Raw genomic sequence first — 12,423 nt, 5'->3', positions numbered from 1 at the left:
CGCCTGTATTCCCAGCACTTTGGGAGGCCAAGGTGAGAGGATCATGAGGTCAAGAGATAGAGACCACCCTGGCCAACATGGTGAAACCCCATCTCTACTAAAAATACAAAAATTAGCTGGGCATGGTGGCATGCACCTGTAATCCCAGCTACTCAGGAGGCTGAGGCAGGAGAATCTCTTGAACCTGGGAGGCGGAGATTGCAGTGAGCCGAGATTGAGTCACAGCATTCCAGCCTGGGTGACAGAGCAAGACTCTGTCTCAAAACAAACAAACAAACAAAAATCACCTACTGTTTTAATGGAATGAGGAGGGAAATGGACTATACCTGTCTTCTGCTTCTCTGCTGTTTACTAACTGATAATGGAGACAGAAGGGATAGTTTCCTCCTAATTATGTTAGGATCTTTTTTTTGAGATAGGATCTCACTATGTCACCCAGATTGAAGTGCAGTGGCACAATCATGGCTCATGGCAGCTTCAATTTCCCAGACTCAGGTGATTCTCTCACCTTAGCATCCCTAGTAGCTATAGGACTACAGGCTCATGCTACCACGCCTAGCTAATTTTTAAATTTTTTGTAGAAACGGGGTCTTGCTGTGTTGCCCAGGCTGCTCTCAAACCCCCGACTTAAAGTGAACCTTCTGCCTTGGCCTCGCAAAGTGCTGGGATTACAGGCATGAGCCACAATGCCCAGCTCACATAAATCTCCTATACAAAATATAGATATCAGCATTGTAGAAGGAGTATAAATTAAGAGAAAAATCATATGAGCTTTCCCAGCTATCAGATTATCATATCAATCAATATTAAGATTCTTTCCTTTAAAACAGACTGCCTGCATTTTGGGCCACAAAAACTCAGACTCGTTCAATATACAAACTCTGGCTACCCAAATTCTCTGTTTGGTCTTATCTATAGCAAATAGAGTACAAAGCAGCAAGGAAAATTCCCTGATAGTTTCTTCTCTCTTTTTTGTTTTCTTTTTTTTTATAATGAGAAGAGTTCTTTAGGCACATTTATGATGTAGGGTCCAAGGGAAAACAAAAGGGATTTTAATAGGAGAAAAGGCATACACATTTATTAATGTGCACAGGGGAGAATCACAAAGTAATTACCCCACTATGCAGTGGGGTAGAGAATGTCATATACCCTTCTTAGGGGAAAGGAAGATAGGAAGTGTGGGTGATTTCAGGGAGGTAGTAAATGATTTTTATTTATTTATTTATTTATTTTGAGACGGAGTCTCTCTCTGTCGCCCAGGCTGGAGTGCAGTGGCACGATCTTGGCTCATTGCAACCTCTGCCTCCCAGGTTCAAGCGATTCTTCTGTCTCAGCCTCCCAAATAGCTGGGACTACAGGCACGCGCCACCACGCCCAGCTAATTTTTGTAGAGAGAGGGTTTTAGTAGAGATGGGGTTTCACCATATTTGCCAGGCTGGTCTCGAACTCCTGACCTCGTGATCCACCTGCCTCAGCCTCCCAAAGTGCTGGGATTATAGGTGTGAGCAGTAAATGATTTTTAAGGGAATTAAATGGGTTTGTAGAACTTTGAATGGGCTGGGACAAAACTCTGTTGGGCCTACAGAGTAGACAATAGTTTGTGACAAAAGTCTGTTCAGTGTGTTAACAGACTTCAGTCTTTCTTCCTGCAATATGAGTTCGCTTAATGAAAACTCGGGGCCAGGCACGGTGGCTCACGCCTGTAATCCCAGCACTTTGGGAGGCTAAGGCAGGCCTGTTGGCCAGGCCAGTCTCGAACTCCTGACCTGTGGTCCCAGCTACTCGGGAGGTTGAGGGGGAGGATCGCTTGAGTCCAGGAGGGCGAGGTTGCAGTGAGCCATGATTGCACCACTGCATGCCAGCCTGGGCAACAAAGCAAGACCCTACAGTAAAAAAAAATTAAGGCAGGCTGAGCGCGGTGGCTTACCCCTGTAACCCCAGTACTTTGGGAGGCCGAGGTGGGCGGATCACCTGAGGTTGGGAGTTCGAGACCAGCCTGACCAACATGGAGAAACCCTATCTCTACTAAAAACACACAATTAGCTGGGCATGGTGGCGCATGCCTGTAATCCCAGCTACTTGGGAGGCTGAGGCAGGAGAATTGCTTGAACCTGGGAGGTGGAGGTTGCAGTGAGCCGAGGTCGCACCATTGCACTCCAGCCTGGGCAACAAGAGTGAAACTCGGTCTCAAAAAAAAAAAAATTAAGGCTGGGCAAGGTGGCTCATGCCTATAACTCCAGCACTTTGGGAGGCCAAAGTGGGCGGATCACATGAGGTCAGGAGTTCGAGACCGGCCTGGCCAACATGGTCTGTCTCTACTAAAAATACGAAAAATATCAGCCATGTGTGGTGCCGCGTGTCTGTAATCCCAGCTATTTGGGAGGCTGAGGCAGGAGAATCACTTGAACTTGGGAGGTGGAGGTTGCAGTGAGCCAAGATCACGCCAGCCTGGGCGACAGAGTGAGACTCCATCTCAAAAATAATAATAATAATTTAAAAGGGTGGCCAGGCAGAGTGCCTCATACTGTAATCCCAGCACTTTGGGATACCAAGGCGGGAGGATCACCTGAGGTCAGGAGTTGGAGACTGGCCTGGCCAACATGGTGAAGCCCCGTCTCTACTAAAGGTACAAAAATTAGGCCGGGCGCGGTGGCTCAAGCCTGTAATCCCAGCACTTTGGGAGGCCGAGGCGGGTGGATCACGAGGTCAGGAGATCGAGACCATCCTGGCTAAAATGGTGAAACCCCGTCTCTACTAAAACTACAAAAAAACTAGCCGGGCGTGGTGGTGGGCGCCTGTAGTCCCAGCTACTCGGAGGCTGAGGCAGGAGAATGGCCTGAACCTGGGAGGCGGAGCTTGCAGTGAGCCGAGATCGCGCCACTGCACTCCAGCCTGGGTGACACAGCGCGAGACTCCGTCTCAAAAAAAAAAAAACAAAAAAACAAAAAAACAAAACAAAAACAAAAAATTAGCCGGATATCACTTGAGCCCGGGAGGCAGAGATTGCAGTCAGCTGAGATCATGCCACTGCACTCCAGCCTAGGCAACAGAGCAAGACTCTGTCTCAAAGAAACAGAAGAAAACAAAACAAAAAAGTAAAAAGGGCACTCCACCCTGAAGACCTAATCACCACACAGAGGCCCCAACTGCAAATACTGTCACATTGGGGATTAAGTTTCAACACAGAAATTTTGGAGGGCACAAACATTCAGTATATAGCATAGGAGAAGCACATTGCATGGCTCTTTTGGGTTATGATAGGGTCCATCTACAAGGGTGGGATATGGTTTTGTCAAAATCTTTTTTTTTTTTTGAGACGGAGTCTCGCTCTGTCTCCCAGGCTGGAGTACAGTGGCGGGATCTCGGCTCACTGCAAGCTCCGCCTCCCGGGTTCGCGCCATTCTCCTGCCTCAGCCGCCTGAGTAGCTGGGACTACAGGCGCCCGCCACCTCGCCCGGCTAGTTTTTTTGTATTTTCTTAGTAGAGACGGGGTTTCGCCGTGTTTGCCAGGATGGTCTCGATCTCTTGACCTTGTGATCCGCCCGTCTCCGCCTCCCAAAGTGCTGGGATTATAGGCTTGAGCCACCGCGCCCGGCTCCTTGTCAAAATCTTAATAGGGCAACCGGACATTTGATTTCTCATTTGGGCCTAGTTGGGCACAATCATTTATTTTTAACAGCCTGATTGTAATTCCTAGGCACTCACTTTTAACAGTTTTTTGTTTGTTTTTGTTTTTGAGATGGACTCTCGCTCTGTTGCCCATGTTCGAGTGCAATGGCATGATCTCAGCTCATTGCAACCTCTGCCTCCCGGGTTCAAGCGATTCTCCTGCCTCAGCCTCCTGAGTAGCTGAGATTACAGGCGCCCACCACCATGCCCGGGTAATTTTTGTATTTTTAATAGAGACAGGGTTTCTTTTCTTTTTTTTTTTTTGAGACAGAGTCTCCCTCTGTTGCCCAGACTGGAGTGCAATGGCACAATCTCAGCTCACTTCAACCTCCGCCTCCCAGGTTCAAGCAATTCTTCTGCCTCAGCCTCCCAAGTAACTGGGATAACAGGCGCCCACCACTACGCCCAGCTAATTTTTGTATTTTTAGTAGAAACAGGGTTTCACCATGTTGGCCAGGCTGGTCTCGAACTCCTGACGTCGTGATTCGCCGACCTCGGCCTCCCAAAGTGCTGGGATTACAGGCGTGAGCCACCGCCCCTGGCCGAGACAGGGTTTCACCCCGTGTTGGCCAGGCTGGTCTCGAACTCCTGACCTCGTGATCTGCCCACCTCGGCCTCCCAAAATGTTGGATTACAGGCGTGAGCCACGAGCCCAGCAAATAGTTTTATTGGGGGTATTAAGAAGTGGAGTTCTCATTTTACAAGTCTAATTAGTATCTGCATTCATGTGGGGGTATTTCATCACTTTAAGCATCCCGGGGGGTCCCATTCCTGTTAAACTTAGAAAGGGAGGTTGGTCTTCCCAGAAAGGAGGCTGGGATACTGGGTACCTCTGGGTCAGAGTCTAGCAACAATTTTCCATCTGAGCCAGCCTCCCCCTCCCACTGTCAGGCAGAGCTTTGGATCCACCATCCTCCAGCTTTCCTAGTTCGTCTGATGCCCTCTTCCCCCCACGTTGAGCCCCTCAATCTGTTGGGCAGCAGATCTCAGCAGGAGGACTCCCAGCCACTGAGCTTCTTTTCCAGGGTCAGCGTCAGCATTCCTGGAACCTTCTGGACTAAATTTAATAACCGTTAATTTTCTGCTGGACGCAGGTGGCTCAAGCCTGTAATCCTAGCACTTTGGAAGGCCGAGGCAGACAGATCGCCTGAGGTCAGGAGTTTGGGACCAGCCTGGCTAACATGTTGAAACCCCGTCTCTACTAAAAAGACAAAAATTAGCTGGGCGTGGTGATGCACGTCTGTGATCCCAGCTATTTGGGAGGCTGAGGCATGAGAATTGCTTGAACTCAGATGGCAGAGGTTGCAGTGAGCTGAGATCATGCCACTGTACTTTAGCCTGGGCGACAGAGCAAGACTCTGTCTCAAAAAAAAAAAAAAAGAAAGAAAGAAAACAGTTACTTTCCTCTCATGAGTATTACATTTAACATTCACCCTCCCCACCCCACTCTCACAGTTTACTAACAGACTGGTGAGCAATCGGAACCACTCATTCTCCTTTCCCAGTTAAGAGTCTACAAGAGAAGCTGGGCACAATGGCAAGGACCTATAGTCTCAGCTACTCAGGAGGCTGAGACGTGGAGGATCTCTTGGGCTCAGGAGTTCGATTGTAGCCTGGGTTACATGGCAAGAGCCCTGTCTCTAAAAAAAAAAAAAAAAAAAAAAAAAAGTCTGTGAGACAAGAATCATTCGGGTGTGGTGGCTCATGCCTGTAACCCCAATACTTTGGGAGGTCGAGGCAGGAGGACTGCTTGAGGCCAGGAGTTCGAGACCAGTCCTGGCAATCAATCCTAGCTACTCAGGAGGCTGAGGCAGGAGCATTGCTTGAGTCCGGGATGTCAAGGCTGCCTTGAGCACCGATCACAGCAGGGCTGAAACTGTTTTTTCCCCAGGTTGGAAACCAAGTTTAAGCATGCTGTCAACATCTTCCCCACCTCAGTCTAAAGAGATGACCTTATCTAAATAAAACTATCTAAAATAAAAAGTTATTTAACATTGCTTTTGCCTTGCCTCTGGGTCATTTCAATCTCATATACTTGGGAATGATTGATTACCTCAGAAATATGATTGTATTGGAAGCACAGAAACATATTTAAGAGTTTTTCATACATATTTATTAATGTTTTTACCGATTTTAATCTGACCAGGTATTACACAAACAGAAGTTTCACAAATAAATTATATATTAATTCTTATATGAAGAAGTTTTTTTTGTTTGTTTGTTCGTTTTGGGGATTTTTTTTTTTTTTTTTTTTTTTTTTTGATACAGGGTCTCTCTCTGTTGCCCAGGCTGGAGCGCAGTACAGTAGTGGAAATTCAGCTCACTGCAGCCTCAACCTCCCGGGTACAAGTGATTTCCCCACCTCAGCATCCTGAGTAGCTGGAACTACTGGCACACACTGCCACACCCAACTAATTTTTGTATTTTTTGTAAAGATAGGGTTTTGCCATGTTGCCCAGGCTGGTCTCAAACTCCTGGACTCAAGCAATTCACCCACCTCAGCCTCCCAAAGTGCTGGGATTACAGGCGTGCACCGCTGCTGCCTGGCCAATACTTTTTTTTTTTTTTAAGAGATAGGGTCTGTCGCTATATTGCCCAGGCTGGCCTGGAACTCCCGGGCTCAAGCGATCTTCCTGCCCCAGCCTCCCAAGTAACTGGGACTACATGCACACACCACCACTCCCAGCTGAAGTTAGACATCTTAATTGAGTATTTTTCATTTACTACTTGGCATGGGTATAGAGACATAATTCTCTCGTATGAGAAGCAGTGTGAGTAAAACAAATTCACGCTTAGACTGGGATGGAGGAAGGTGTTAGGAAAACACTAGGGCTTGGTATGGGACCTTTGCCCTGAAGGTAATGGGGCTTCTCTAAATAGGATTGCAGCTTTCCAGCTGCTTCCTGATATGGCTGCTAAACTCTCAGGCCCTGGGGGCAGACTGCCTGGGTCTACAACCCAGCTCCACTCTTAGCTGTCTGACACAGCTAAATTACTCAACCTTTTCATGCTTCATTTTTCTCTTATTTAAAGTAGGAATGATAATAATAAAGTTGTTACAAAGATTAAATTTGTGAAGTGCTTGGAGCACTGCCTGGTAAGTAGTGTTATTAATAGTTAAAATTCAATTATAACAATGTATGGGCTGGGCGCGGTGGCTCACGCCTGTAATCTCAGCACTTCCGGAGACCGAGGTGGGCGAATCACCTGAGGTCAGGACTTCGAGACCAGCCTGGCCAACATGGCGAAACCCCGTCTCTACTAAAAATACAAAAATTAGCCAGGTGTGGTGGCATGCGCCTGTAATCCCAGGTTCTCGAGATGCTGAGGCAGGAGAATTGCTTGAACCTGGGAGACAGAGGTTGTGGTGAGCTGAGATCGTGCCACTGCACTCCAGCCTGGGTTACAGAGCAAGACTTTGTCCCCCCAAAAATAATAGTAAAATAAAAAATAACAATGTATGGCCAGGTTACCACAGTTTCTGATTTTCCATAGAAGCAGAAATTCAGGGTATTATGTGAAATTTGTCTGCCGGGCGCGGTGGCTCAAGCCTGTAATCCCAGCACTTTGGGAGGCCGAGACGGGCGGATCACAAGGTCAGGAGATCGAGACCATCCTGGCTAACCCGGTGAAACCCCGTCTCTACTAAAAAATACAAAAAACTAGCCGGGCGAGGTGGCGGGCGCCTGTAATCCCAGCTACTCGGGAGGCTGAGGCAGGAGAATGGCGTGAACCCGGGAGGCGGAGCTTGCAGTGAGCTGAGATCCCGCCACTGCACTCCAGCCTGGGCGACAGAGCGAGACTCCGTCTCAAAAAAAAAAAAAAAAAGAAATTTGTCAATGTTTGAAATGTTGGCTCATTTAAAACAAAATGTGACATCTGTAGGCTATGACTATGCAAACTCTCTGAACTCTCTCATGGCAACCTCACCAGTGTTCATTAACTACCTGTTGACAACGGTACATTGACAGTGCCACCCATCAGGTCTCTTCTGAGCCCCAAAGCCTTATGTACAGATTTAATATCTTCAGGGCCAGGTGCGGTGGCTCATGCCTGTAATCCCAGCACTTTGGGAGGCCGAGGTGGGTGGATCACCTGAGGTCAGGAGTTCGAGACCCGCCTGGCTAACATGGTAAAACCACGTCTCTACTAAAAATATGAAAATTAGCCAGGTGTTGGTAGTACACGTCTGTAATCCCAGCTACTTGGGAGGCTGAGGCATGAGAATCACTTGAACCTGGGAGGCAGAGGTTGCAGTGAGCCAAGATCGCACCACTGCATTCCAGCCTGGGCGACAGAGCAAGACTCCGTCTCAAAAAAAAAGGTCTTTGAGTGGATGCCTCGAACTTAAAATGTCCCAAAGGGAATTCTTGATTCTCCCACCCCCAACATTCAAATCTGTTCTTCCTTCAGTCTCCCTCCTTTCAGGAAATGACACCATCATCCACCATCTGCCACTGCTAGAAACCTGTGAGCCAACCCCAGTTCTCCCTCTTAACCTTCTCCCTCCAGGCCCACCTCCAGTGGCTGTGCAGGTGAGTGCTGCCTAAGGGAGCCTGGCTAGCCAGGAGCCTAAAACCAGCCTCTAACCACTTGCCAAGCTCCAGAGCAGAGCTGAATCTGCCTGGAGGAAAAGGCAGTTTACCTAAGAGGCCATTTTGACTTCTCAGAGGCCAGCTCCCTTTCCTTCTCTCCCCAGTCTCCTCCCAGTTCATCATCGTCAAGTCTTCTGGTATTTTCTCCATAGTTCTTGTATCTATCCTCTTCCCACCATCTCCACTGCCAGGGTAAGCCACTAAACCACCCTCTTTTTTTTTTTTTTTGAGGTGGAGTTTCGCTTTTTTTTTTTTTTTTTGAGACGGAGTCTTGCTCGGTCACCCAGGCTGGAGAGCAGTGGCATGATCTCGGCTCACTGCAACCTCCGCCTCCCAGGTCCAGCCCCCGGAGTAGCTGGGATTACAGACGTGTGTCAGCATGCCCAGCTAATTTTTGTATTTCTTTTTAGTAGAAATGGGGTTTCACCATATTGTTCAGGCTGGTCTCGAATTCTTGACCTCAGGTGATCTGCCCACCTCAGTCTCCCAAAATGCTGGGATTACAAGTGTGAGCCACCATGCCCAGTGCCACCCTCATTCCCTCATTTTTTGCTTGGACGACTGACATTGCTTTCCAACTGTCTCATTGCTTCTATGTTCACACACCTCTTCAGTCATTCCCCACCTATTCATTGGTGCAAGTGATTTTTTTTTTTTTTTTTTGAGACGGAGTCTTGCTCGGTCACCCAGGCTGGAGAGCAGTGGCATGATCTCGGCTCACTGCAACCTCCGCCTCCCAGGTCAAGCCTCCGGAGTAGCTGGGATTACAGACGTGTGTCAGCATGCCCAGCTAATTTTTGTATTTCTTTTTAGTAGAGATGGGGTTTCATGGTGTTGGCCAGGCTGGTCTCGAACTCCCGACTTCAGGTGATCTGCCTGCCTTGGCCTCCCAAAATGCTGGGATTACAGGCGTGAGCCACCACACCTGGCCACAAGTGATGTTTTTGAAAGGGCAAATAGGCTGGGCGCGGTGTCTCATGCCTGTCATCCCAGCACTTTGGGAGGCCGAGGCGGGCAGATCATGAGGTCAGGAGATCGAGACCACTCCGGCTGACATGGTGAAACCCCGTCTCTACTAAAAATACAAAAAATTAGCCGGGCATAGTGGCACACGCCTGTAGTCCCAACTACTTGGGAGGCTGAGGCAGGAGAATCACTGGAACCCAGGAGGCGGAGGTGGCAGTGAGCCGTGATCATGCCTCTGCACTCCAGCCTGGGCAATAGAGCGAGACTCAGTCTCAAAAGAAAAAGAAAAAAGTTTCATTTTGGTGAATATTTGGGTAAACAGTTCAAAGTTTCAGTTTTATCAGAACTTTACTCTTCTCCCCCTTGACTTCCCAAGGTGGCCTACAGGATACAGGGGAAGCCTCAGGGCAGCATGGGAGGGGAGATGTGTGTGCAGGATTGTGAGCTGTAGCCTGAGTTTTCACTGGCCTCTGCTGCTATGTCTCTGGTGACTTCCAGTCTCCACTGCCCGGTGGGCATCAGCTGCTGAGGTGGTTGGCTGGCAAGCTCATGACCTGTTGCTTTAGCATCTTCACAGAGTTTGATGTCTCACCTTTCATCCCCACTCTTCCATCCCTGCTCTTCTCACCAGCTGACTTAGGAGTGCTTCAGCTCCACTGGTATCTTCAGTACTGCCCATCCTTGGGGTCTTAGCTACATTCTGTGGCCATTCCCTGGCCATCAGCCTACCACAAGGCCTTTGCTTTAGGAAACCTGCCCCTTGGCACAGTGCCTATTGGTCTGTCCGTGGCTCGTAACCATGCTACTTTCTTTTTTTTTTTTTTTTGAGACAGAGTCTCACTCTGTCGCCCGGGCTGGAGTGCAGTGGCCGGATCTTGGCTCACTGCAAGTTCCGCCTCCCGGGTTTACGCCATTCTCCTGCCTCAGCCTCCTGAGTAGCTGGGACTACAGGTGCCTGCCACCTCGCCCGGCTAGTTTTTTTTTTGTATTTTTTAGTTGAGACGGGGTTTCACCGTGTTAGCCAGAATGGTCTCGATCTCCCGACCTCATGATCCGCCCGTCTCCGCCTCCCAAAGTGCTGGGATTACAGGCTTGAGCCACCGCGCCCCGCAACCATGCTACTTTCTGCATGCCAGGCAGGGAGCAACAAGAGAACTCTGGAATTCTGACATACCTACTGTGCAAACTGCAGTGTCCCAGCAGCACTATTGCAGACTCCTCCCAATGCCATGGCCTGCTCCCGAGCCCTGCTGTGTGAGCCTTCTCACAGAATTGGACAGCCTTCCAAGCTAGACCAGGGGAGGTCAACTTCTAGCTTCCTCAGCACTTACCTGGGTATTTCTATGCTTCCCACCTGAGTGTTAAACCCCAAGAGTAGGGGAACACCAACACACTCATCCTGATCTCTGACCTCACCCCCTTCTCCATGAAATTTATGTTTATCTCCCCAGTTCCTATTATCTCTTGAGTCTTAGCTTAAGGTTCAAGGAAGCCTTTCTTAATTGTTTTTTGTTTGTTTATTTGTTTTTGTTTTTTTTTTTTGAGACAGAGTCTTGCTCTGTCGCCCAGGCTGGAGTGCAGTGGCCGGATCTCAGCTCACTGCAAGCTCCGTCCCCGGGGTTTACGCCATTCTCCTGCCTCAGCCTCCCGAATAGCTGGGACTACAGGCGCCCGCCACCTCGCCCGGCTAATTTTTGTATTTTTTAGTAGAGACGGGGTTTCACCATGTTAGCCAGGATGGTCTTGATCTCCTGACCTCGAGATCCGCCTGTCTCGGCCTCCCAAAGTGCTGGGATCACAGGCTTGAGCCACCGCGCCCGGCCCTGTTTGTTTTTGAGATGGAGTTTCACTTTTGTTGCCCATGCTGGAGTGCGATGGTTCACTGCAACCTCCACCTCCCGAGTTGTGATTCTCCTGCCTCAGCTTCCCAAGTAGTTAGGATTACAGGCGTGCGCAACCATGCCCGGCTAATTTTTGTATTTTTAGTAGAGATGGCGTTTCACCATGTTGGCCAGGTTGGTCTTGAACTGCTGACCTTAGGTGATCTGCCCGCCTCAGCCTCCCAAAGTGCTGGAATTACAGGCATGAGCCACCACGCCCATCCAGGAGGATCTCTCGAGCCTGGAAGTGTGAGACTAGCTGTGGTGATAGTGAGACCTGTCTTAAAAAAAAAAAAAAAATTAGTCTGGGGGTGGTGGCTCATGCCTGTAATCCCAGCACTTTGGGAGGCTGAGGAGGGTGGATCACCTGAGGTCAGGAGTTTGAGAGCAGCCTGGCCAACATGGTGAAACCCTCTCTCTACTAAAAATACAAAAATGAGCTGGGCGTGGTGGTGCACGCCTATAATCCCAGCTACTTGGGAGGCTGATGCAGGAGAATCACTTGAACCAGGGAGGCAGAGACTGCAGTGAGCCGAGATTATGCCACTGCACTCCAGCCTGGGCAACAGAGGGAGACTCTCAAAAAAAAAAAAAAAAGAAAAAAACACAAAAAACCAAAACACCATTTACATGTATTATGTGTAGATAACAACATTAAATACATAAAAATTTGATAACATGTAGGTAAAGTATTAAAAATCAGCTCCAGTAGTAAATCTTTATACAGTGAGGAGGGATTGAAGGGGAACAGAAGATCCCTGAAGACCAGTTGGGAGGCTATTTATAGTCCTGGGCAGAGAGATGACAGGGTCTTGGGTGGAGGGTGGTAGAGTTAGAACGAAAGAGAATGTTGGCCTCAGGAGATATTTAGATGGAAAACTGGACTTGGATTGTCACTAGTGTGACTGGGATAAGTCTCAAGCCTTCCCTTGCCCTCAATCTTCACCCTGTAAACAATAGCACAACTACTGTTATTTGTATACCCAGCACTTAGCAGATGGGTTGGGACAAAGATGGCACACACAAAAATCATTGTTACTATTGTAATTAATAGGGAAGCTCATACATGCCGGCAGAATGAATATTCTGTCAAACTTGGGGTTGAAATTCGCCACCTTCTGGGGCAGAAAAGTGATGGACAACCATGCCTTTGCGAGAATCGACGCCCACACTGCCCAGGAAGTGGCCTCGCGGGCCGGGGTCGCAGCCTGGACCAGCCCCGCCCCGCCCCGCCCCCATCCCTGCGAGCTCCGCCCCGAGGCCGCGCGCGCGCGCGCCGCCGCCACCGCCGCCGCCGCGCGCGCCCCGACGCG

Source organism: Papio anubis, chromosome 2 (genome assembly GCF_008728515.1).
Source record: "Papio anubis isolate 15944 chromosome 2, Panubis1.0, whole genome shotgun sequence".
Taxonomy (NCBI): domain Eukaryota; kingdom Metazoa; phylum Chordata; class Mammalia; order Primates; family Cercopithecidae; genus Papio; species Papio anubis.
This window is presented reverse-complemented; position numbering follows the sequence as displayed.